The sequence below is a fragment of the Trichoplusia ni genome, chromosome 21, assembly GCF_003590095.1.
Source record: "Trichoplusia ni isolate ovarian cell line Hi5 chromosome 21, tn1, whole genome shotgun sequence".
Classification (NCBI taxonomy): Eukaryota; Metazoa; Arthropoda; class Insecta; order Lepidoptera; family Noctuidae; genus Trichoplusia; species Trichoplusia ni.
The window spans coordinates 1576710-1604486 of NC_039498.1; the positions used below are offsets into that span (position 1 = coordinate 1576710).

Consider the following 27777-nt stretch of genomic DNA (forward strand, 5'->3'; position numbering starts at 1 on the left):
GTCTAACTAAAAGAGGTGATAGTTAAAGTTGCTTTTGCTGTTACACAACCAAAACTTAAAAATTGAACCCTATTATTCCTAAGGCTTCGTAGTCTGTACGCTTGTTACCTAGCTGTACCTCTTTAACTGTGATAGCTGAAAAGATGAAATTTAACAAAAAATATGAAACAAAAACGAGATTAAGAAACGGCTCTTACAGTCATAAGATGGGTGAATAATTTAATCTAGCATTTTTTCTCAGCCTATTTGTGCTGTAAGCTTAGCCTCATGTACCACGATTTTTTTTTTATTCGATTCTCGTGATAGTTACAAGAAACTAAGTATGAAGGCCACACACAAATGACCTTGCCGGTGCAACGTTAAACAGATTCTGCATTACATGACTTAGAAAATGTAATTAATTATTTTACGTACATTTTGATAAGGTTTAATTAAAATTCTGCTCAGTACGTAATGTTTGTGCTTATCTTTACGCTGTGTGTGCGAGGTCGGTAGATAACTGAATTAGGGATTGCTTTTTATTTGCAAATGTTTGGTGTTGCTTTTTGCTTGGTTTATTTAGGAAAAATGTGCAAATTGGTGGGAAAAAGACTTTGAAACTTATTAATTTACTTGTCAGTCAAAAGATTTATGGCACTGATAGATTCCAGTTAAAGAAGCGTTATTAAACTTTTTATTTGTAAGTCAAAAACATTCATGACACTGGGAGATTCGACTTTGACTTATACCGACCTACTTTCTGTTGATTGAAAATAAAACGTTATATTTTGATAAATAAAAACACAGCTTTCAAAGTTCTAAACAGAAATTACGTCAAATCCAAGAAAAAAACGTCGCCATCTTAAAAAACACTTAAAAAAAGCAAATTCTATGTTTGAAAACAGAACCGTTTGACCCATATAATGGCAACGGTTTACAAACGCGGATTTGCGTATTATATGCGGCCAGGTATTGTTCTGTCAACGGGGCGTTGACCCGAGCGCCATCTTGTAATGTAAACATCTGTTTCAAAATCGAAGAGTTATGGATAGTTTTGTTTTTTTTTTGTTTTTTGGAGTCTGACCTGTATTATAGTGCATTAGGGCTTATAATACAGGCCAATGTCAGTGACTGCTTAGAAAAAAAAAACAGCTAGCCTTTGAAACGTCCATTGGCGTAGTTCGATGTAAATTTCCATCATTTGTTGTCAAATATTAAGTTTTAATACACTTATGTCAGTGATTTTAGCTCTAAGGGTGACGAGTTCATTTGAATGAGTTAGTTATATTAAAAAGCGCAAAAAAACCTTTCAAAAAATCTAACATAATACAAGATTTAACCCAATCAAAAATCTGTAAAAAGTTATTTCTCTTCTACAAAAATTAAGCTTAATTCGTATTTCTATAACTCCCAAGCCCTACTAATGATTCCCAGTCGTAGTCCAAACACTCCAACGTACCTGTAACCACAGATCTAAGTTTGTCCATGACTCAACCTATTTGCTGAAATGAGGATGTTCCGCAGTGGAATGTGTCCAGGCAATTTTAGGAGATGCTCCTTACGTGTTATAAAACTAGGCCTTCAATAGGGCTAGGAAAGAATTACGTTGAAAATGACGTTTCGTTTTTGACAAGTGACGTCACTTTGACTTTGACTTGTCAGTTTAAAAAATTCGATATTTAATACCGATATAAGGATGTTACTTGAAGACAAGAAGAAATCACATAATGACATGTGGGTGGGGCAACAATTTTGCGAACTTAGTTGAAATTATACTTTTTTTTGTTTATGTGTAAAATCGGACCAGTTCCTCAGATTAGCGCGTTCAAACAAACAAACTATTCAGCTTTATAATATAGTAATTGAGTTGTTATAGATATATTATTCTCTATATATAATTTTAGTAATAAAGTAAGGATATTAAAACAAATTCGACGCTTCAATATTACGAAATTGATTTTGTTATCTGCCTATCTTCTACAATCACAACTCCGATTAAAATATTTAACTAAGCTAGAATCTCATCAAGTTGCATTTAGCAAATACACTCAGTAAAACATCTGAGCTATTTATAACCGCTGCCTCATACGATTGCGTAACACCACAGTTCGCATAATCTGTGCATTTACCTAACTTAGTGCCTCTGCATGCGTCCACAAGACACAGAGGATTATGAAAATTAATATAACTAAATACATAGCTATGCCAGCGACTTCGTTCAAGATGAAAAGTGTTTTTTTTTAGTGATTCTCAGCGTTCTCTAAATTGGTGATAGTTTTTATTTATGAGCTGATTCATATGATCAAACACTAATGTTTAATATTATGTGAAGGTTACTTCAAATGATCCAGGTTAGGTACTATAAAACCGCAACTGAATGAGACAAGCAGTTGCTGGGTTCATCGCGCACAAACGCACAGATAAACAAACGGAAACATATTCATTTCTGTCTCCGTTTCTATAATGATGCCTTTTGCGTAATTCACAGGCAAAAGGCATTATTATATAAAAAAACAAATACAGTTTTCTTTCTAGTTCTAGTGCTCTTCTATCTGCCTGTCTGTTCGGTTCAGTTTTAGTTTCAATGTTTTATATTGCCGCAGTAAAACAACAAGCAACAAATAAAACATTGAGGTTAAGCTACGATTGGTTCTGTAATAACTTTGATTGGTCATTTTATTTGCAACAATCCTTACTCCTTACTTTATAATATTATAAATTTGAAAGTAACTCTGTCTGTCTGTTACGCTTTCACGTCTAAATCACTGAACTGAATTTAATGAAAATTGGTACAGAGTTAGAGTTGTCCTTGAGAAAGAACATAGGATAGGAGTTTTTTCCCGGAATTTTGAAGAGTTCTCTTGGTAACGCGATATAACCGACCTCGACGCGGGCGAAGTCGCGGGCGAAAAGCCTAGTATTCAATATAAAACTGACTTCAAAGTAAGCATAATGCAATGTAACAAAGTACATTATTACATTCACAAAAATGTTAATTTACAGGTAAATACATAACGTATTATGTTAAACCTATTGCGTTACGAAGAAGGAGGAAATTGTATGCGGATCTAACTTAATCGATAACTCATCGAGTGTTGTTTATTACTCGATTGTAATCGATTGATACACTCGTTATGTTTGTTTGTTTGTTTGTGAACAATTGTTGTGGTAACCTATTGCTTTGTAATCTTTGTTGTTGTGTTGTTATTGGGGTTCCGTTCTCATCGAGTAAAAACGGATTCTTATTTACTAAGGACCCGCTGTCTGTTCGTTTGTATGTCACCAGGCAATTTTGACGTAAAACATTTTTTTAAACGTGTCCCATTTTTATGAAATATATCTAATTAAATTTTCTTTTCTTTTTCAGGTAATTTACAGTTAAAAACATTTTAATTTCCGTTGACGCTCTAACGTAAGTTTAATTTATCATATTCTAATTATGGATGTAATCTTACTGATAACAGTATATGAAGAACAAAGGATGTTACAAAAGCTTAACTATAAGCACAGGAAGTTAGGATCATATGATAAGAAACTGGGGCATGACACAGCGTTGGGTTAATGACAAAATATTTACAGAAAACTGTATTTAATAAAGATACTTAAATAAAGATGAATAATCCTGTTGTCTTTTTGTCTTAAAACTCAGTTTAAAAATAAACCGAGACTTAAAAGAATAAAGATCATTAAATTTTCTTTTGATCGAAAATTCGGTGCTTTTTTTCTTTCTCTAAGGCATGTCCATTAGTATATGTCGGAAGAGTGACAGCAACTTAAAAAAAAACTTTTGTTTTTTTAAATCAGAACGTCAATTTTTGCGAGTAGGCATGACATATTCAACCAGGCGCTACAGATTACAAATCGATATTGTTCCGGCGTGACTAATTGATATGGACATCAATGTAGACTGTTGTTGTAATAAATGATCGATTTTAAAACAAAATATTTATGTTGGTTCAGTTACGTGTTCGTTACATCACTCGGTACATTTCTTTATATGTTTAATATCCGCTTGTTTGTATGTATGAAGCTAAGTGTTTCCTATATTTCGGGTTTTTTGGTTTACCGTCGTAATTAGTGTTCTGGACAACTTTCACTCAAAGTCATAGTTTCAAACTTTACTAAGTTTGTAACTTGTAACGAGATTTCAAATCATTTTTTGTTTACGAGATAAAATAAAAATACACATCCAATATTTCTTAGTAATCTGTCTGACGGACTAAAGAGATTTTGTCAAATACCTTTTTATCGAATCAAAAATAGAATCAAATCAGATTTCCGAGAAATTATTAAAATCTTCATAAGTTTTCTTTCAAACCACTTACATAGACATATAAATGACTGCACGGATAGCCGAGTGGCTGAGGTCACCACGCCAAACCACAGAGCATGTCGTGTCGCGGGTTCGATCCCCGCGTAGGACAAGCATTTGTGTGATCCACGAGTGCTTTTTCTGAGTCTGGGTGACTTTGCGCATATGTCTTGAATGTTTGGGAAACCCTCGCGATACAAGGATTAAATTTCTAAATGCGGGAGTCGTTTATTCAGTAAAAACAATAATTTCTTCTTCAAGTTTAATGGCTACACATCTTTTGTATACTAGCTGTTCCCCGCGAATTCGTCCGCGTGGTTAGAAGATATAAGTTATGATTTACACCTGCCCTGTTTTTTCCACATTTTCCATTGTATCTTCGCTCCTATTAGTCGCAGCGTGATGGTATATAGCCTAAAACCTTCCTCGATGAATGGTCTATTCAACACAATCAATCAATTTGAACCAATAGTTCCTGAGATTAGCGAGTTCAAACAAACAAACAAGCAAACTCTTCAGCTTTATATATTAGTATAGATATAGATTTGTATCCTTACATCACATAGTTACGTGAGTTAAACATGACCCAGTAAAGATCCTACGAATGAAAGTCGGGTGACATTACGTGGTTAACACTATACTCGTTGATTGGCGCTTACGTTGGATAACGCTGACAGAATATAAAAGTAGATAAAACTATGTTTACCTAATAAAGTAGATGGGTTTTCGTTTCTATTTACTTGCCTAAATCTGAGTTGAACCTCTTTTAAGTAACGGTAAAACGTGTTGAAAAGACGGTAAAACGGTAAAGCGTTTTGGGGTGGATAGGAACAGAGTTTTTATTGAAATTTGGACGTTCAGGACAAACATTTCATAAAAAATTATGTATGTTATATATAAGAAAATGCATGCGACCCCCTCAAAAACACTATTTTCTATTCACCCCTTGTAACGATTTACCCCGTTTTACATGTCAACAAATCCTTACTTGAATGTGAAAGTGTGGATGTTTGTTACTCAATCACGCAAAAACGGCTAAACGGTTTTGGATAAAATTTTGCATGCATTGATATGGAAAAGAACATAGGCTACCTTTCATCCCGGTTTTTTAAACAGTTCCCGAGGGAAAATTAAAAAGGTGTATAAAAGTTATATGATCACTAAGGGGATGTATTTCCATGGAAACGGGGACCACTGAACGCTGTGAACTGAAGTCCACGCATACGGAGTCGCGGGCAACAGCTAGTGGAGTATAAGTGTCAAACCCATTTTGCTAGATAATATCAATACAGAATATATTTAAGGATGATGATATAAATTTCTTCAATTTCCGTCCTAAAATTAAATGAATAATATAGGATACGTATTTCTTTTTCGGTCTTCCAATCGTAAATTGATCAAATAACAGTAAATTAAAGTTATGTGTGAAGTCACTTCAGTTACGTCACTAGACCCCCCCCCTCTAATGTTTATAGCTTTTTATCTTTGTTAATTTTAATTGATTATTCAAAATATGCGTCTCAAGATTTTTGCTATTAATAAAACTCGACAGTCATCGTTACTCATTAAGTTTCACTGAGTGCAGTTTTTTTGTAATGTAGTTTGTGGATTTCTGTTACAAACTGTACAAAAACTAGTTTATTATTATAACACATCGACCTAGTACTTTTCGAGAAAAAACACCAGTAAAATTATATTTACTGAGAAAACACAAAACCCAGACAAAAATAATCGCATCGTTTAGAAAAACCCGAATAATAGCAAGGTGACTTAACTGACGAATTATAGTTTAAAAGACGTCAAATTGACCGACAGAATGTATCTGTTAAACTTAAAAATCTTAACAAAACTAACTCGAGCAGTTAAAAAATAACACTAAGTTTAATAGCAAAATGTCGGACTATCTTTTGTTTTGTATTATTGTTCTGAACGCCATTATTTTGTTGTGTATATCCTACTAATGTTATAAACGTGAAAGTTTGTATGTATGGATGTGTGTTCCTCTTTCACGCAAAAACCACTGAACGGATTTAGACGAAACTTGGTACACAGATAGTTTATAACCAGGATTAACACATAGGATAGTTTGTATCCCGATTTTATGTTCCCGTGGGATCATTTTCGATTTGTAGCGGACGGGACCGCGGGCAACAGCGAGTATATTATAAACACCCAAATACTGGCAATATATTTTATATACTTTTTTTATATATGTAATGCGTCCACAGCGTAGATTTTATCAATATTCAACACTTTTTAGGCTTTTAAGCGCATTTTTCGAATTTGATGCATACCTGAGCCCCAATGAGCCAGTCTCAATTCCATGTGTAACTAACCCAGAAGGATTGAAAGTGGCCTTTGCAGTGGGGCATTGTGGGCTAGATAAAAAATAAAAAAATACAATTACTTATTCCTCACTCCGCTCACTTGCCCGCCACTCCGTCTGCGTGGACTTCAGTTTACAGCTTTCGGTGGTCAAGGGCCATGGGAATACATCCCCTTAGTGATCTTATAGCTTTTACACACCTTCTCAATTTTCCCTCGGGACTATTTAAAAAATTGGAATAAAAAGTAGCCTATGTTCTTTTCCATATCAATGGCTATATGCATGCCGAATTTCATCCAAATCTGTACAGCCGTTTTTGCGTGATTGAATAACAAACATCCAAACATCCACACATTTATAATATTAGTATCTAAGGATATTAAAGTTATGATTCATTTACGAATTTATTCGACAAACCACATCCGATAGTTATCAGAATCCGGATTTCCAAGTTCCGTTGTTATCTATGAATACTCATTCATTCATTCATTGAATGAAATGTATCAATGAAATAATTAAATGATAATTGGTAGGAATCGATTAAAATTAAACACTAATTCAGTCAGTTGTAAATTAAAGTTCATCACTATTATGTACAAATGCAATAGTTTGTGTGTTGGTTTGTCACCTTTTGGCGCTTAACGCCTTAACCTATTTTGATGAATTTTGTTTCGGAGATAACTGACGTCCTGGATTAAGACATAGCCTAATTTCACACTTTTCAATTAATTTATATGTAGTCTATAGTTCATTTATTTATCCAGACGGTCTCGGTGCATATGTACTTTCCTTTAAAAACTCAGTTCAAAACAAAAATAAAGATTGATCAAAACAAATATACGACTGAAATATATTAGTTATTTACTGTCAGAACATAGGAACAATGAAATCTATACTTCAGTAAAATTATACCTCACCAATTATGGAAACTAAAATAGGTATAATATTTCTAAATCCGAATGAACAGAATATCAATGGAATATAAACCTTCTTTCTGTAGGATAGACTCTAATATCCACTACAGAAATATAAATCACTGCAATATCCAAAAAGCTAGGTCGATTTTAAATCGTAACATTATAGAAATAACATTCAAAGTCAATTGTTGGCTAAATTGCTGCAATCATTTACAAGTTAGATTAATTTTAAATCTTAGTGAGAAGGCAATAAGGTTGAAATTCAAATTGGAATTAAGTCACGAATTTGCTAAGTCAGCCGTATGGATATATGATATTCGTTAATACTCTCGTTTAAAGTGTAATGTTACTTTCATTATGGGGAATAGGATACTAGAGTATTAAATTATACTTTTCTATGCAGATACTTAGATTTCTTGCTCGTAATATGTTATATAAGACACCATTGAGAAATAATAGAAGGAAAAATCGTAATTAAAACTTGATCCCAAAGAATAGGGGTGACTGGGTTTAAAAATATTTTTAGTCCGACAAATAATTAAAGATAATGGACAAAGATACACTGCTTTAAAGTTTCTAAGAATTTTGCTTAATTTATACAATGTAGTGACGTCATTTACAAGTAGTATTCACTGTAATTTGATCTATTTATATGTGCAGGATAAAAATGCATTATTTTTCATAAAAATATATAACGGAAATTGAAAAAAATGTCATCATCTCTATTGAAGTATAGAATTTCCTGCCCGCAAAAAGCTAGCTCAAATAATTTACATTTATTTATTTATTTAATTATCACACTAATCTACCATTACAGGTTACTTAACCTAATGCGGTAGCTAGATCTAAACAAAGGTCTAAGTAGTATAATATTCTCAATACTCAAAACTTTTTATGAAAAGAAGGGGTCGATTCTAGACTCCAATAACTATAAGTTGAATTCAAGATTCCTTACGATATTTTACTTAACCGTTTATCAAAAACGACTTATTATATCTCGTCACATTTCTATCTCTATAAATGATTGCTTCATCGTAACAATAATTTATATCACACAATACAAGAATGTTATAGTTCCCCTGTGAACAATAGCAGGCGTGATCTCTTTCACTTTTAACCTAAAACGGTTGCCATTTTAGCGCCGGCCGCCATCTTGATGTGACCTATTGATGCGAATCGGGATAATTGTTTTAATACTTTGCACTATTGTGGTTAGGAAAATTGACGTTCTTTTTTATGTCACTTTACTGGTAATTGATGTTTTCTGTGATTTCAATACGTTTTATTTTCAATTATGTTGTGACTGCTTAAGACCTAAGTATCTAGCTGCCCGTATTTATGTCCTTTTAAGAGTTTTCTGTAATGATATGATGATTTACAAACAAATATTTACCAAAATCAAAATCATTACGTATGACAATGATTTTTTCTAAATTTGTAAGCAATTTCTTTATTTATCTGCTCCCGATTGCTTTGCAATTTCCAGATACGTAATTCCACTACAAATAACTGCAAAATCAAATAACCTCTGCTGTAAACAAAACAATAATACGTAAAACCCTTTTACCCGTTAGCGTAAACAATTTCAATTACTTTTTTAATTTAAAATGGCGGGCTGGCATTGGCATATACGTATAATGCTTTGTTGGGCATAAAACAATCTTCGAAGTATGTCTAGGTCATCGATCAGTATTCGCTAATAAACTGCTAAGATGCTAATAAGAGGCAAGACCAAATAACTTCACATATATGATGATATAACAGTTATACTTTAATACAATGTATTTTTGGTTGCATTTGGCAGTGTTTTTAACTGGGTTGAGGAGGTCAGATAGGCAGTCGCTCCTTATAAAACACTGGTACTTAACCGAGTCCGGTTAGACTGGAAGGCGACCCCATCATAGTTGGGGAAAGGCTAGGAGAATGATGTTTTGGGAGACTCTTAAATCTTATAATCTTATAGGTCACCTGGTCAAACCATATTTTGAGCGACGTGTCGTGTGTTCCCGAACAACAAATATTTATGTGTATCTGGGTGTCTTGTGCATGTAACTCGAATGTTTGCGAAACACCCCGCGACAGAAGGATTAATATCCTAAATGCGGGAATCATTTAAAGTTACCCAAATCGTCTATTCTATTTCACCTTGTTTTTATTTGTGCAAAAACTCCTGTCATCGCAAAACAACCTTCCGAAGTCGTAAAATCAATGGCATCACCAAGTACCATTGTGGCACTTTGTACGTTAATCGCAAAAACTACTACAAAGTATATATTAGAAGTGTTTGACAATGGACAAATACGGGTGTACCAAGGTCGGTCGCTAAGCTGTGATTCACAATAAAAACAAAATTGATGGCGCGTTTTTGTGTTAAGCTATTTAATTTGTGGGTTTTACTAAAATGATACTGGATCGTCATAAAAAAGGTCTGAAAATGTAGGTTTACTTATGTTTGTTCCATCCTGGTTAGCAGCTAAAATGTAACTATTATACAAGATGTGATTAACAGATAGATTTTTACATGCCATATTTGCCTGATCAAATGTTTTGATCTTGCATTATTTTAGGCTAACCTGGAAATAATTATGATATTTAGATGAATAAGATTTTCAAGAGCTCGTGGCTAAGCTGCAGATGCTGATAAGGATTGAATACGTCTTAACGTATTCCTCCGTGTTTCGGAAGGCAAGATAAATTGTGGACTAGTACTTAACACGTTTTTGACAGTCGTTACGCGTAGTCTGAAGCTAGAAAGTCTGACAACCAGTCTGGATTGAGGAAGACAGACAGGAGTCGCTCCTTGTTATTGGAAGACGACCACGACTGTTGGGAAAAGGCTAGGATGATAATGATGAACTAGACCTATATTGCCGTTAAGAAAATACAATAAAGGCCAAAATTACACTGTCTAAACTATTTTTATTCAGTTAGGTATATTAAGGCATGAATATTTAGTTGACTAGAAACTCGTGTCATCGAAAACAGAACAGCTATTCAGCTTATAGGAACTAAATATAAACAAACAGACAATAACTACCATTTTAGATAATAACATCAATATTTATCTGCAATGAACCTTGAACTCGAAATGTTTTTCCGCGCAAAATGCTTTATCTAAACAAATATTATTTTCCCGACGATTCGCATGAACTGATAATGAGCTAGCAAAACAAAACCATTAGTCGTTTTTAATTTCGCAAAAACAACAGAATGGTTTGGGAAAACTTAAATAAGGTTTTCCTTGAGTCACAAGTACACATCAATCTTCCAAGAAAATACCATACTTTTGTTAGTTCTTTCGATATACAAACCGGTATAGTTACCGGCACGGATCTTGAGCGCTCGGCGGAAGAGTGGGGATCGCTTTTGCGCATCGTAAACTCATGACAAAATAAAACGCCAATCTTGAGCTGTCTTGAGGTGCATGCAACTGCAGCAAAGAACGAATTTCAACGAATCACGAGAGCCGGCTATGACGCGATGCGCTGCGGATCAATCACTGCACTTTAGTCCGCCCCGCACCTCACTTCACGCCGCAAAAAGGACCCAAAAAATCACTTCTGCGCAGGTGGAGGTCAGCGCTCAAGATCCGTGCCGGTAACTATATGAGTTTTTAAACCGTCTATAGTCCCCTAAAGAATTGAGGATCGATGCCATCCTTTCTTGGCTAAAATTGCTTGGTGAAACAGAAGACTTAAAATCACTGGCTTCTGGGCAATAAATATATTATCATGCAACATTTAGACAAGAAGCTAAGTCAAGCAACTGACTACAAGTTTGTCATTAATTAAAGTTTTGTTATTACTATATTACTTTCTCAAAGAAAAGTTCTAAGATCAAATTTACACTGCTATAACATTTATTTTAATACATTAGTCCCACAATCATAATTAAGGTCATCCAACATAACAGCCTTCGCTACCGTCTCCGGGTCGAACGGGAACACGGCACTAAAAGTACCAACAAATTGTCCCTCGGATATTTGGACAGCACTGACCCTCGTGACCCCAATAGTAGGAGTTTCAACACTTACACAACACACTTAAGGGGATCAATTTGGACCACGATTCGTTCATCTCGTGAATTACGAATAGTGGTCCAATTTTCGTTAAGAATTGATGATTTGTTACTCTGGTCCCAAAAAAGATGACGAAGTTTTTGGATGTATGTGACAAAATTGAATTTTAACAGTTTTCAGCTCTATCTAATATGTATCTAGTTTAGTTATCTTCTTCTAATATATAAAATTCCCGTGTCACGATGTTAGTTACCGTACTCCTTCGAAACGGTTCGACCGATTCTTATGAAATTTTGTATACATATTGAGGAGGGTAGATAGCCCTAAGTGATAAGGCTTGCGCACAATAAAATTATTATTTTTATTTTTTGGACGAAATAACGACGTATTTTGTTTTTATTGGTATTTTGTGGCATTAAAAATACATACAATTATAAATAATTTATTAGGCAAAGCAACGTTTGCTGGGTCAGCTAGTACAGTATAACAGTTCTTCTTTTCGCACGATTGATGTAGAACTTGGTGTCAGAGCTTCGGAACCTGATGTGGTAAGTATGCTCTTGACACACCCTTCAAAATGGATTCTTCACAGTTAGCAGCTTTGAAAGACTTTCACATTCATTTTTGGTTCTTTTACCCTATCCTTATTATTCTTCTCCTGACGACCTCCGTGGTCGAGTGGCGCACGCACCGGTTTCAAGGTGTCGCTAGCTCTGAGGTCCCGGGTTCGATCCCCGGCCGGGTCAATGTAAAAATTTACATTTCTACATTGTCTCGGGTCTGGGTGTTGGTGGTACCTTCGTTGTATCTGAATTCCATAACACAAGTGCTTTAGCAACTTACTTTGGGTTCAGAACAATGTATGTGATGTTGTCCGCATTTATTTTATTTATTATTTACTTCTCCGCTGTTACTGATTCAAACCTACGATTTTGACTTGGCAGTTTAGTCTTATTTTAAGTAGTCGATAATTTCGTATGGTAAGCCCAAATTTTGTCAAGACCTGAATGATCCAATACTTTGTAAATCTGTTTAAGTTTAGGTGTATATCTGAAATGTTTACGAACAGGAAGATTAAATATAAACACTCTTAGCTTCTAAGAAGTCTTTAAAAACGGATGCATCGCTAATCACTTTGACTGTATACATCATATTCCATATTGCATCCTCAAGCAATTTACGGGAAAAAAATACATAAGAAATATTACTATCCTAGTCTTTTCCTTCCTGTTTTATCGGAATTAATTTTAAAGGAAATGAATGGCGGATGTTTTACAGGCTTCTTGAGGCCTACCGTCCCTCACGTCTTAAAGTTGTATCATTACAGTTGTGGCAGGAAGACTAAATATGTTGTTCTCTTTTATAAGTGGTGATGGTTTACCTGTTCCATTACTCAAAGCCACTTTTTTTCTGCCATGGCCACCCTGAAAAGCCCTCATCCCATAACAATGTCAATATTTGAAAGATACGGTTTTTAATTCTAGTGAAGATTATATTTTTTCTCGCACAGTGATTTGAGGCGGTCGTTATCTTTTTCGCTTGTCAATTACTAGAAAAGGATATAAAATATTTTCATTAACATTATTATTTATCTGATACAAGTTGCATCTCGCCGTTTTACCCGCATTAGTTACTCTTGCCGTGTCAATACGGGGATAAATCTGTTACATGCTTATAAAGACGTGTATGTAATGTATCCTTTCATTAGTCACAGATTAGTTATATCAGTATTGTCGCTTAGGCTTGAAAGTGTTACAAACAGACACACATTAGCTAGAATTTCTGCTGACCTGAAACAGCTCATAAACTTAGAAACTCTTGAACATAAAGCAAAAAGGAGGTTGCGTATATTTTTCGTCACACTATGAGAACCATTGTCTTTGGTCCGTCACAGACAACATCGTGGGAAAACTATTTATAACCTGTGCATTTTAATTGGCGCCAACACCATTGTGTGTCAGAGAGAATTTTTGTATTTTTGCCTTATCTGTTATTAAAAATTTTAATCTTTTTCGCAGATTTTAATTATTTTGAACACTATTTTGGTGAAGTTAACATGCTTTGGAGATGAAAATACACTGTTGAGATACTTTCGAGCTGGTTTAATGATGAAAATAGACCGTAGCTGCGTAGTTATAAGATCTCAAATGATCACCTAAAACTCAATCCAGTCTTTGGACACAAATATTTTCCAACGTTTCTATAAACTCAGTTTCTTGTTTGTTTGCTTATTTGTCGTTTCGCATGGATTTTGCAACACAATTTTGAACACTTCCCGATAAGCTAGCAGGCTGAATTTTCAGGGCAGCTGCAAACCCAAGGACAATGCAATTTACAACTGTGAAAACTAACGAAATTTGATAAAAATTGACATTTCAAAACGTGGGTATTTAGATTTTTTAAATCTATTAATTTTTATGGACACTTTTACTCAGAGTCCACTGTAAAAAACTTTATTTTAATTTCAAAACGATTCTATTTATACATAAGATAATCCTTGATTGTCAAACACTTGATCCCTCAGTATTATACGCAATAGTGATGTACTACTATCGATATTGCATTATGAATGTCAAATTGCGCGCGTGTGTTGACTATTAAATAGTAAATGAATACTTTATGGTTATGAAACCTTTGTTTAATTGATTTATTACAATATGTTTGCTTGAAGATACTTGCTGACAAAGTTGTAAGACTAATTGTCTATGGTTTCTGGCCTTAACACACGCAGCATGGCTGTTTCCTCAAATAGTGTTATCTTTAGCCGTTATCTTTGACCAAGTACGAGAAAACGATTCCGTGTGTGTGATCTACGAATGATTATCCTGAATTTGGGTGTCTTTGCGCATCTGACTTGAATTCCGTTTGTTTCACAGCGTGATGCTGGTTGATTTGTTTCTCCGTAATTTGGACCTTCAACAAGTGCTAATTAGTAGCCAAATTTGAATAGATGACTTCTGAAAAAAGACTTGATTCGACTTGTGTGCAAAGGGCTTATAAAAAGTCCTTGTATTACTTTCATGTATATTGTACATATATCAAAGCTTGAAAAGTTTAGATTAGATTGACGCCAACGCTTTTAATATGGCCGTCGTAATTACGTAGATAAAACGAGATATAATAACGACATGGGCATGTGATGAATACGTCAATACTAATATGTAAGGCTTATAAATTAACTTCACAAGCTACGAAAATAGGCGAGACTGGTATCACTCAAATGTATTGAACTGACACGTCAAAGTCATGTCAATTGTCGAAAAGTAATGTCATTCACGTACATTTGAGGATTTTATTTAAATCTGGTAACTCTTGTATAAGATTGTTTTAACAACGAAAACATTCAATCGACTTCAAATAATAGGTCTACTAACTACAAGTCGAACTTGTGAATTTTTATGGGACCTTTTGACAGCTATTTCACGTTAAATGATAAAGGAAAAATCTGTTTCCAGGAAAGTTAAGAGGTACAAAGATAATAAAGAACAAAATACAGACGATTTAAGAACCTCCACCTTTTTTAATTCGATTAAAAATGTAACTTGTGTTTCGTTCTAGTCCCTTTAGCCAAGTCTTTTAGACTCTTTTTCTAGATCTTTTTTCGTTCACGTTGTTAAAATGACATTTCTTTTCAATAAATCTCGCGACTAACCTGTCATCTACATAAATTCGAGCTTTTTAACTTAACTGTCAGAGGTGGCATATGGGCATATATACATACATACAAATACTTGAATACTGAATGCAACATATCAAACCTCCTTTTTCGGAACTTTTTTTACCTAAACCTTATGAGAAAACGAGTCACAGTTATCTAACATACGACAAGTGAAAATCAGTGCCAACAATTTTACGAAACACAAAACTGCATAGCAAAATACACATTATCACCAAGTTATAAAGTGTTATTTAGATTAAAATACTACATGTTACAGTTAAATTATTTTCGCGGTTAGTGGTAATTCGAAGATAGTTAAATATAATCTCAGTGGAGTAACTCTGAGCCTAATATGTATCAAAATGATTGGAGTTTCATTTTCGTTACATCTAGATTTAGCAATTATGTTTAACTTGGGTTTTTGTGTGGAATATCTATTTATTTAGCGTAGTAAATAGGAGGAATATCTTAAAAAAAACTATTTTAGTTTCCGTTTTGCCTTAAAGCTAAGAAAATCAAATATTTTTTAGTTCATCCATGTTTATTTATAAACACAGTGAGATAACATAAGGTATTTAAAAGTCCTTTAGAGTAAACTGCGATACCAACATAAAATGAACATAAAAAATGATACAACGGTGTAATCACGTAGTTATAGGGATTGCCCGACTAGTTTGACTGCAGTTGGGTCCTAAACTAATCGAGTGATCGCGATAAATAAGCGTGGAGCTTGCCATAAAACAAAACAAACTGAATCTTGCCATATAAGCTAATTATGCACAAACTCACAGACAAACAAACAAAAAAAAAGAACATTTTACTCTTCCGTGACGTTTGTAATACAAACAAAAATAATTCTTAAAAAAAAACAATATAACAGATTTTACTTCTTTTATTTTAAACAAAGAATAAAATGTCATCGTTACACATGTCAGTGTCACACAAACGTCAAACGGATATAGGTCGTAATGTCAATTGTCGCGTCGTAATAGAAAAATTAGGTTATCAATGTTTTAAGAAATATCATCCATTATGTTTTCCGGGTTAATTTACTGTCGCGTAATTTCACTATCAAAAGGTTTAAAGGTTGATGTATTAAATTATATCTAATGATTGCAAAACGCAATAATGAAATGTTATTTCGATATAATAATGACCTCTTTCTTTTGTTTGTTTGTCCGTTTATGATAGTTAGTTTAGTGCCAATGTTACTTTCTGTTTTATTTTAAGACACCACTGAGAAAAAAGGCATCGTAAGAACAATTGGATTGCAAATATTGGATTCTGAAATAGCCCGCAGTGAGCTAGTGTGGTGATCAATGCTCAAACCTTGAGGATTGTGCCCAGCAGTAGGACGTAAAAATGCTAGAATTAAAATGTTAAAACGATAAAATAACTTTAAAATCAGAAAATCGAACTGATTTTCCAACGACATTTTTCAACTGTAAAAAAGATTATATAAATAGATACTTAGGTTCACGTTAAAAAGTGCAGTTCAATAAAGATTTTCCTTTTTAAACGAGATCGGTTAAAAATGTCCTGAAATTTTTCATATTTCAGGACATTACGCAATAACTTAAAAATAAACCTATTTTCAAACAAATATGTATTTCTTCTAACCTCAAACGATTTCCTACAATTCCAATCGGTTAGCGGAAACGCAAACCAGTCTCAACATTACGTATAATAAGTTTAAACGTAACTTTGCACGTTACGTAAACTCACGTAACGACAGTAAAGATATAACTGTTTTTTAACATGCATTTTAACTGCATATTAAAGTTACTATAGAATACAGGCGAAAAATTGGATAATACGATTTTTCTGTAATAAATCTCTGATGCTGGACAAAGATTGGCTGTATAATCTTTATTATACAGCCAATACAAAGATTGGCTGTATAATCTTTATACAGCCAATCTTTGTCAGAATGTTTGTCAGTAATGCCAAAAAAAAAATGCTTTTTGACATTTGTTTTTTTTTTTCATAATTTTTACAATAAATTAAACTTAACTAATATTTACATTTTTCTAAATTAAGTTAGTATAAATTCAAGTACTAGAAAAGTACATTAATTTGGTAGATAATAGATGAGGAAGTTACATAATGATATACGCGTTTAGTATGTACCTATGAACTTTTTGTAAACACCAAGCGAGCGAACTTTTTTGCTTTATTTTGTCTATGGTAGTGTTTAATCACGAACAGATCAATCACTTACTATGAGGATAAATATTAAATATGTAATTTATTAATAAACTTTTAGTTAAACAAGAAAAAAGAAGGTCACACATCTCTGAGGGTTCTGTGCAAATAATTGATAGTAAAAACTGATTTAAAAAAACAAAACACCATGAATTTATGACCTTACCAATCGCTTCTTAATTTATTTTATATTAAATTTAAATCATATATCCTTAATTGGAGAAAATTGTCGCAATGACAGACAAACAGACATTAAAAGGGTTCAATTTTACCCTTGGCTACGATACCCTAAAAACTAACACGCCCAAGCATTCAAATTGAAAACACATTTGAATTAAGAACACATTTGCGTGCGTTCGTTTTGCAACACTCATTTATTCCGATTCCAAATTCAAATGCACAATTCGCGCGCGAAACTACACTTTATTGACTACAGAGATACGATTTAAATAATTGCTATACATTGCTTCTCACATTGGCATACGATTTAGGTATTTTAATACTAAAACGGCATTGTATACGTAACAATGGTATTGAGATCTTAAGGTGTGTATAAAATGAGTCAGGCTGTAAATATGTATGGAACGCCGGGTCGTGAGACAAACGAATGTATGAACTAGACTCGTAGTGGTTGCGACATCGATGAAAGGATTTTACGAGTAATCGGGAATGAACTAGTTGAATAAATTTTTCAATCTCGTTCTTAGTTCAAGAATGAACAAGAAAATAGACATTAATCTCAGAAGAGAACTAAACGCAGCATAGGGACCCGCGTAAAAGAACACATAGAGAAGAATTAATATAATATCAGACTAGTCTTATTCCGAGTCAAAATGATTTTTGCAAGTCATGTGTAAAGTTATGTTTTGGTTTACTGTCAGTCCTTTTTTAACCTGACCATCTCAGCCAATTTAACAAGGTAACATTATTATTCCATGCTAGGACAAAATCGAATATTAAAATAATATAATAAAACATCACTACACAAAACAACTTTAAAAGAAACAAAACACAGCACAAACAACGATTTGTTTTCAAAGAATACGAATTCTAAATTTAAATTCTTGCAATTCGAAACCGGTCTCACTGTTTTTGCGCGCAATCTTTAGAACAAAGTCTCAAAAAAAGTAAATTTAAAAAGTTTGTTGCTTCGAGACGCCATGTTTTATTTACAATGCAAAGTCGAGATTTTGATGGCGACACAATGTTATTTAAAATAACATATTTACTTAAAATAGTATAAAATATTAATAGAGTTTATTTTAATGAGACGTTAATAATAATAAGCGCGGTTTACTGAGACTATGAGACGAACTCGATTCCTGTTAAATTGGCCTCATTTACGCATAGACAAGGATAAATAGAAAAAGGAAAATAAACACACTTATTACTAGTGGTTTTAGTATTATTAAGTAAAAATACATTTAAATTTAGTTTTCTGATAACTTAGGTGTGATTGTTGCGAAGTTTCTTCCTCACAGCCAGAGCAGTTAGGAAGATTTGGCAGGCGAACCATCGTGTGTATGAAGGGTTGCAACGCATTGCCATACACCGACATAAAAACGCGGATGACGTAGCTCAGCGTTTCAGGTTTAGTCAGTAAGAGTCTGACTCTACCCGTTCCCTCCCTCCAGGGAGTGGGTGTCTATGAAAATTCCTCCGCCTTACAAAAAAAAAGACAAAGGGTGTTGTCCAGTGAAAACTTGACGCTCGTACTAATTACTTGGTCAATAATCAATATTAATAAATGACTTGAATTTTGTCACTGTACAGTCGTTTATTTAACTTTTTTCAATACTCAATAATCAATCATTTATTGCATTCCAAATGTTACAGGGATGGTAGAAAATAAATAGCAGTTCAATATGGACCCTGTTGGGCACGCAAAAAATATAGGAGAGAGGAAGAGGGCAGAATAGCAATTATGTAAATTAATTATGTAAATTAAGAAAGCATCCATTTTCTTTGATTTCTCAAAAGAAAACTATGTAAGATGATATTTTGTTCTACTGTTTCAAGATTAAATATCGATATTTAAGTTTCATGCATCATTTGTTATCGAAACCCTTCACCGTTTTAGAAAGCACTTCTTTACAGAAGGTTGTATTTCACTAGCTACGCCCTGCTGTTTTACTTTCGCTACTTAGATCCTTGATATATTATATTAAACGTACGTATTTTTTCGCAAAAAAATAAAGCTATCTAATTCAAAAAGAATAATTCAAATCGTACTAGTAGTTCCAGAGATATTCCGACCCCAATATAGATCGACAAAAAACCACGCAGAATATAAGAACAATTTTTAAAGAAATACTCGCCATAAATTAATACAAATTCAAATAAATTATATTTAAGGGCATAATAGCAGATAACAATATCCTTTTGACCTAATTTGAATCTTGTTCCTATTCCAAAACAAAATGGCTGACGTTTCTTTAACTGATAAAATAGTGCACGCATGCAGACAATAGGGATGATGACTGGGTATAAAAAGAAAAAATCTCATTAGTCCCTCAGTTAGATAATTGAAAAGTATGAGACAGGTAATTTTTCCTTTTTCAGAAGAACTAGAATTGACAAAAGTTAACTGCTTTAAAGTTTAGGAGGGGGCTTGTGACGTAACGATAGAGTAAAATTTATACTCAATCGTGACGTCACGCGTAAGTTTCATTCACTGTAATTTGGTCAATTTATGTTTGCGGGACAAATTAAAAAATACGTATCCATTATTATACAAAAAACTACAAGACGGACACTGCAAAAAAAAATTGTCGTCATGTGTAACCCTTGTAAATATAAAGTGATAGTGTGTATATACATAGCCTTTATTTGTGTGTCACTGTCACACAAATTAAAGCTTCAAATAATTAGCAATCACTAGACATCGCACGCACACATACCTATCGCCGCGCGCATATAATATGAGTTGAACTATTAAACTTACTCACTTAAAATTGAACATGTTTTTTTTTATATAATTTGCTTGTTTTTGCCTAAACAGTTTTTCTGTACTTTTTTTCCCGTTAACAATTTACCTTAAAGAAATGATTAACTAACGACAACTATCATTGTACACAAACCGTCAAAAAAAAGTATTTCTATTCCGCCATTTTGCGCTTGAGTGATTAGATATTAAAAGTGAAACTGGGAAAAGTTGTACCAGAATTTCTTTGGAGCAGTTTTTGTAGTCGGTAAATGAGGGTAATGCGTTTCGCGTGAATGCTAAGATGTGTGACTGTGCGAAAGACTGTTAGGTAATGCTGACTGGTCTAGAATTCTAGATATTGTTTTTAGCAAGTCATTGTCTGTCTGTGTTTGCAATGTGCAATGTATGTTTCACTGAATGTATCTAGATTTGACTGTATGAATGATATTGGTTTGTGAAAGCTGAAAAGTTTGTTTGTTTGAACGCGCTAATCTCTGGAACTACTGGTTCAAACTGAAAAAAATATTTTTGTGTTGAATAGACCATTGATCGAGGAAGGTTTTATACCATCACGCTGCCACTAATAGGAGCGAAGATACATAGGAAAATGTGGAAAAAAAGCAGGGATAAATTATTCATCTTCGAGGGCTTCTGTTCAAAAATTCCTAACTTATATCTTCTAACCACGCGGACGAAGACGCGGGCAACAGCTAGTAATAAATATAATGAAAAAGTATGTTGTTCTTTCCCGTAGTTTGATCTTATTATCAATTCAGAACTATCTGAAAAAATGTCTGGTTTTTTAAAAATAACCCTATAGCATTATAAGATTCAATTTTCGGCGTACGAGAGAATTAACACGACATAGTGTTGTTCGTCATCGGTAGAGATGTGACACAACAAATAATAAAAATACAAAAACACAGTTAGAATTGATATAAACGAATTAATTATTTAATTACATTACTTCCTTAAATTCTGACTAGACCGATGTTTTTCGAGTGCATCGATTGTTTTTTGTTACAACCGCAAATATTATAACTTCTTGGTATTCCCGCGTATCTATGTTTGATTTCCTGTGACTATTTTTTGTTACAAGAGCTTTTTAATGAGTATAAAAATATGGAAAACCACTTTTTCTCTATCCTAGGACCCTAATTGATAGTCACGAATAGAAAACTTCAAGTGTATGAGAATGACATTCCTCTTCGACAAGTGACGTCACTTTGACTTGTCAGTTCAATACATTTGAGTGATTCGTCAGCGTTAGCGAGAGGAGTACCTAATATAATAAGTCTACAAGCCTATACTAGCTGTCCCGGTGACTTTGCCTGCGTGTTTTATTGTTTTTCCATGTTTTGTTTTCGCAATAATTCATGAATTACCAGAAAGCATGCCGTAGATCGACACCTATTGTCTTGTTCCTGAGAAACATTCTTATTTGGGATCTTAATGGAAGGATGTGAGCAAATTCCTACTTTCTTTCGTTACTTAGAAGATTCCTTTTCGTTAAACCTTTGTAACTTCAGATCCTAAACTAACGAAATTGGTTTAAAATGCACGAAACTTGTTATCAAGTATTTTTTTAAGTTTGCCATATTGATTACTCTTTTCGAACATATATAATATATCATAATTAATAAATTATTTTATTTGTTTGCAGGTAATTCCTTTGGCCAAATCGAAATGGATTTCCGTTCTTACGGTATGAAATAACAGTGGCAAGTGTGGTAACAAGTAAGACAGTTTTTAATTAAAAAATCTCACGGATTGAAAACGAGATTACTATCTATAATACTTAATTTGAGGAAATTATGTAAAAAATAATTATGTCATAGTAGCGGCCAGTTCTTAGGCTTACTTTTGAGCGCGGTTTGCCCGCATGTCTTTATCGTGATAATATTAGCTAAAGTTCTTCTCTTTAGTTGCATTTATCTCGAAAAAAGTTTTCTTATTATCGGTTCAGGATTTTAGACCAAGATAACAAACAGACAGAGATACTTTAATATCTATACCTAGTTATAATACAAATATGGTGAAATATTTGATTTGTCTAATGGCTATAATAGGGATGATGACAATTTTTTTTTGCGTATTTTGAAATTTGTCTCGCAAACATAAATTGACCAAATTACAGTGAATGAAACTGACGCGTGACGTCACGATTGAGCATAAATTTTACTCTATCGTTACGTCACAAGCCCCCTCTCCTAAACTTTAAAGCAGTTAATCTTTGTCAATTCTAGTTTTTCTGAAAAAGGAAAAAATACGTGTCTCATACTTTTCAATTATCTGATGAGATTTTTTCTTTTTATACCCAGTCATCATCCCTATTGGTATATAAATCCAATAGTTTAAATAAACTTAAGGAAAATCCTTACTTCTATAAATAAATATTCTTAAACATCTGAACATCATGCGGGCGTACAATTTATAACCTACTAGATAAATACTTCTTTTTGTATGACATAACTACATCATTTTCGTATTAATATTCTGTAAAAAATATAGATAAAAACGCAGTCTATTTTAAGTTATCATTCAAGCATTTAATTTTTGCTCTATAAATACTGAGTTGAGCTAAATGAGAGAGTTTCTTTTTATAAACTTTTGAACGTCTTTTGACCAAAGTTAAAAATATTGTATTAATACAAGAAACTATTCAAATAGATCTAGTAAACAAGTTCTGTTAAATATATTTAATCATTTTAAAAACTACGCAAACATAACATGAAAATTTTCATAAAAAACTCAGTACGAGTAAATCTATCGGTCAAGAATGGGTTATAATAAGTGCTGCAGTCGTTCAGACTATCATACTTACACATTGACACTTTCAAATAACCACCTCATTTCCTTTTTCATATCGATATCCCCTCCACCTTAAATAAACCTCTAAAGAGAGCCCCTAGTATTAAACAACAGCTGGTTTGAAAAGTGACGTCATTAGTCGTTCAAATACTAAAATGCATGCATGCGGACTCTTTAGGCATATTTGCTAATAAGATATTATCTATCACTACATATTATAAAACAGAATATATCTATACTAATATATAAAGCTGAAGAGTTTGTTTGAACGCGCTAATCTCAGGAACTACTGGTTCAAATTAAAAAAATATTTTTATGTTGAATAGACCATTCATTGAGGAAGGTTTTAATCTATATACCATCACGCTGCGACTAATAAGAGCGAAGATACAAAGGAAAATGTGAAAAAAAAACAGGGCAGGTATAAATCATAACTTATATCTTCTAACCACGCGGACGAAGTCGCGGGCAACAGCTAGTCTCGTCATAATCCTCGGTCTGTAAGAATTTATAAGGGTCTTGAAAATGTCACATCGCATTGGAAGAGAAATTTTCAAATGTTATGACATTCCTCTTCGACAAGTGACGTGACTTTGACTTGTCAGTTCAATACATTTGAGTGATTCGTCAGCGTTAGCGCGAGAAGTAATGTAACTTGTACAAGTTTTGGACAATATTAGTAAAATTAACATAAATACAGAAGTGTCTTCAATAATCTGCTTATCTCCGGTTCTCCTGCCTAAGGATAGATCGCAGTAACCTAGTCTGCGCCGCGTCCGGTGTCAATGTGTGTGTTATGCAAGCTTAGTGATGGGGCATGTCGATAGTTTGTAACTTGAGATCTGTCGATATTATCGAGAGCTTGGTTTCGTGAAAGGATTCTGTAATTAATTGACAAATTGAAATACTGATTTTAAGATTTTTGCTAAACCTAATCCCATTCGTCATGCTAAAATATCATCTCTTTATGAAAAAGAATAATTATTACCCAAACAAAATAAAGAATCGATAAAATAATAACAAAGAACACAGATAACAATGATTTATTTAAAACGAACACCTTAGCAACGAGTGAAAACAAAAAGTGCAGTATGTAGATTTAATATTAAACAAATATAAAACCGCAGACGCCGCATATAAAACTCTCACGCATCCATTGTTTAAAATTATAGTTTTGTCGACCTTGCTGAAAGACATTCGAAAGTCACCTAAGTCTGGGTTTTAGCCTAACTATTATAGTTCTAAACGGCATCAAGTAAAAATGCAAGCCTCCTTTACCCGAAGACTGGTGGTCTCTGATGCTTGTAGAAAAGTTCTTTGACTTGTGCGAAGACAAAATATGGTGCTTATTTCTAAATGTGAACGTCTGTACTTATTTAACAGAAAATATTTAACTCATATAAAATACCTAAATACAAAGGGGGCTATTTTTGACACTTCTGCGTCTTGAATATATTTTTTTTAGCAATTGTATTTTTATCCTCATTATAAGCAAAAGATATTGTTTTCTCTTTGAATTTTTTTTAAAGCTAAAATTACTTTAAACTTAAATAAATTTCACGCGCCTGCTTATGCCTATTTAAAAAAAAACCTATATATATAAAGTTTTCTTGATTAGATTTATGACACCTAAAACATAAATATTTAAACAATAACGTGGTTCAATGAACTACTCAAAACTCTTACTTATTGAGGTTAAAACTGCATTATTTAGTATACATTTTTGTAATATGAAAACATATTTATCACTCTTTTATGCTAAAATAAGAAGAAATAATGATCATTAACACTAAAAAATTATAAATATTTTTTTCTATGATTTAGACCACATTGTTTTGATAATGCTTATGATTTTTATCCAAAACCTTTAATTAAAAAAATAATGGTTGCCTGTGAAGTCGGTTTTACGGGCGAAGACTTTACGTGACAACGTCTTTTTCTCGGTAGAATATTTATTGATATGAATATAATTAAATTGCACAATAGGAACAAGGAATTGAATGAAAATAAGAATTGCACAAATTTTAACTATAGAAATATATTTTGTTTACTAAAACATTGTACATGTAAGCGCCGATTCAATGCGCCTAATTCTCTAGTGCTGCGCGCGCGGCAGACCGATCATAGTTGAGTGGGAGAGGAGACACAAGGCATTCGGCGGGCCTCTCTCTCGTTCGGTGACTCATCGTAACGTTACCGGGCGTTACACTTTTTCATAAGTGACTCCCAGCCGCAACCTAATTTAAGACGTTGTCACGTCAAAAAACACATAACTTTAATTGAGTCAGTATTATGTATAAAGTTACTTATTCTGATATTGAGTACTATTAAACCATACATACTTACAATCGATCCACACCAAACAATTCCAAGAAAATCTAAAAACGAAAAGAAAAAATAGTACCAATTCAACAAAAAAAACATCACAGCTGAATAAAACTATCGACAATATCGACTCTTGCCCATCCCTACGCTACACAAGTGTGAATGAACGGCTATTGCGTCAGTGTGCGTCGTCGCCGTATCACCCCGTACTAAGTACGGAACTCAGAGCATAACCTATAGCATTAACGTCACAACTACATCTCATACACAAAGGAAACCCGACTTTATGACATGAGAATAGAGAAGCTTTTTGTCTAAAGCCAATAACGAAACAATGCCAATGAATACTTTTATTTACGTTAAGTATTTCAACTTTAATCTCATGTTGTTAAAGTCGATTTTCGCTTACGTTTCAATCTTAAACATGTGGCTGTTTAATAGATTTTGATATCTATTTTAATGTTGTTAAAGTAGGTTTTTGATTGTGTTTATCTCGTTAAGCGATACTTGTTAAATGCGCAGATGAACTGAAATCGGTTTTAACTTGATAGTTAGTTTTTGGGTTATTGCAATTGACAGTTAACTGTTAGATACTTTAACTGTAATATATACAAATACTAGCTGACCCGGCAAACGTTGAAATTATTTCTAGTTGTAAGTATTTTTTAAAGCCACGTTATAAAAAAATAAACAAAAAAATTCGTCCAAAAAGAAAAATATTTTTTTTAGTGTGAGCAACCCTTAGGGTAAGTCCAGGATAGATGCCACACTTTTTGAAAAAGCTTAATAATTCCGAAATTTATAATCTTAGAGCATTGTGTTCTTTGAGAAATATTTAATATATTTCTTAATGCATTATTTTATCTGAATCGATTTGATATAGACTGTGTAGATTTTGTATAAATTGTAATTTGCTGGACCTCTAAAAAATAGGATAGACGCCTACTGTGGCGGATAGAAGACTTTTCATGAAAAATGATGTGAGGATAGGTGCCCTTAGTGGGGATTGACGACTTAGTCAAACATTGTAACTGATTTGTTATGAAATGAAACAACTATATTATAATAATCAGTCTTTATTGTGTTTTAACATACATAAACATTATCATCTATTAACGATCACATATTTTTTTAATAATAATCAACATCTTTTACTAACTACTAGGTAGTAATTAACTTGCATGAACTTTAATACTTCTCCAGTCTTCTTGATATTAGTAATAATCATCTTAAAAAATAAAAATCAACTTTGGTATCAGACTAAATTATTCTTAAGATAGGGGGAGATTTTCGTTATCAAACCCTAGCACAGGGTGTTTACCTAAAACAATAAAAATAAATGCTGAGTAGGTATATAGAATTAATTACAGTACCAATAAGACAGTAACTAAAATGATAAGATACAAGGTATAGTAGATCAAATTTAAATTAAAAGATAGTAAATATAGTAATTCTTAAAATAAACTAGAACATACCTAATGTCAATTTTTGTTGGTCATTTTTAAGAAATCTTCGTCTTAATGTTCTAGATGGTATGCCATAAATTTTAGAAATCTGATTTACACCCTTGTCTCCCTTTTTCATCTCTTCAAACGCTGCTAGCATACTTTCTTCGGTCCAGGTAACAGCGCGAGGGATAACACCCGGTTTTCTTTTATATTTACGAGGCATTTTGCTCTCCTGCAACAAAACAGCTCTTATAAAAACAGTTGAGGATAGTTGCCCTTAGGGGCATCTATCCTAATAAAAAACGAGGCAACTATACTTTTTGTAGGGGATAGAAGCCCTTCTCAATAAAAACAAAAAATGAGCTTTAATGACTATAAAATTTATCAATTTACATAGGTTAATCTTCAATGCAAGCAGACTAATAGAAAAAAAATAGACATTATAGGCGAGAGAAAAGATACACTGTTAAAATTACTTACGAATCTTATTTTGGCGCCTTTTGTCGTCTCGCCGCGGAAGATTTTTACTCACACGGACGAAACGCGTGCGCTCCTGTCCACAGTCTGCCTGGCACTGAGGTTGGTGGGGGGAGGACTCGTTACTTATAGAGAAATTTAACTCTCACAGTGCTCCTAACATAGTGAAATAAAAATCAAGTCATCTATCCCACTGAGGCATGTATCCTGGACTTACCCTATCACTTAGGGGTATGAAAAATAGATGTTAGTAGATTCTTCTTCTGATATGACGCATATACAATTTGGTAAAAATCGGTTAAGCCGTTTCGGAGGAGTATGATAACTAGCATCGTGACACGGGAATTTTATATATTAGAAGAAGAGATACCGTGT

The 27777-nt window shown here is 33.3% G+C and overlaps 1 protein-coding gene and 1 long non-coding RNA gene across 4 annotated transcripts in view; one reads left to right on the forward strand and one right to left on the reverse strand.

The window, feature by feature from the left end:
- Positions 1 to 27777, forward strand: part of LOC113504275 (PTB domain-containing adapter protein ced-6) — a 79028-nt gene that overhangs the window by 31471 nt on the left and 19780 nt on the right. The window lies entirely within an intron of this gene.
- LOC113504277 lies at positions 26726 to 27670 on the reverse strand. Its single transcript, XR_003401543.1, has 3 exons — positions 27406 to 27670; positions 26953 to 27157; positions 26726 to 26798 (listed from the first exon to the last, which is right to left on the reverse strand). It is a non-coding gene; the product is annotated as an uncharacterized LOC113504277 (long non-coding RNA).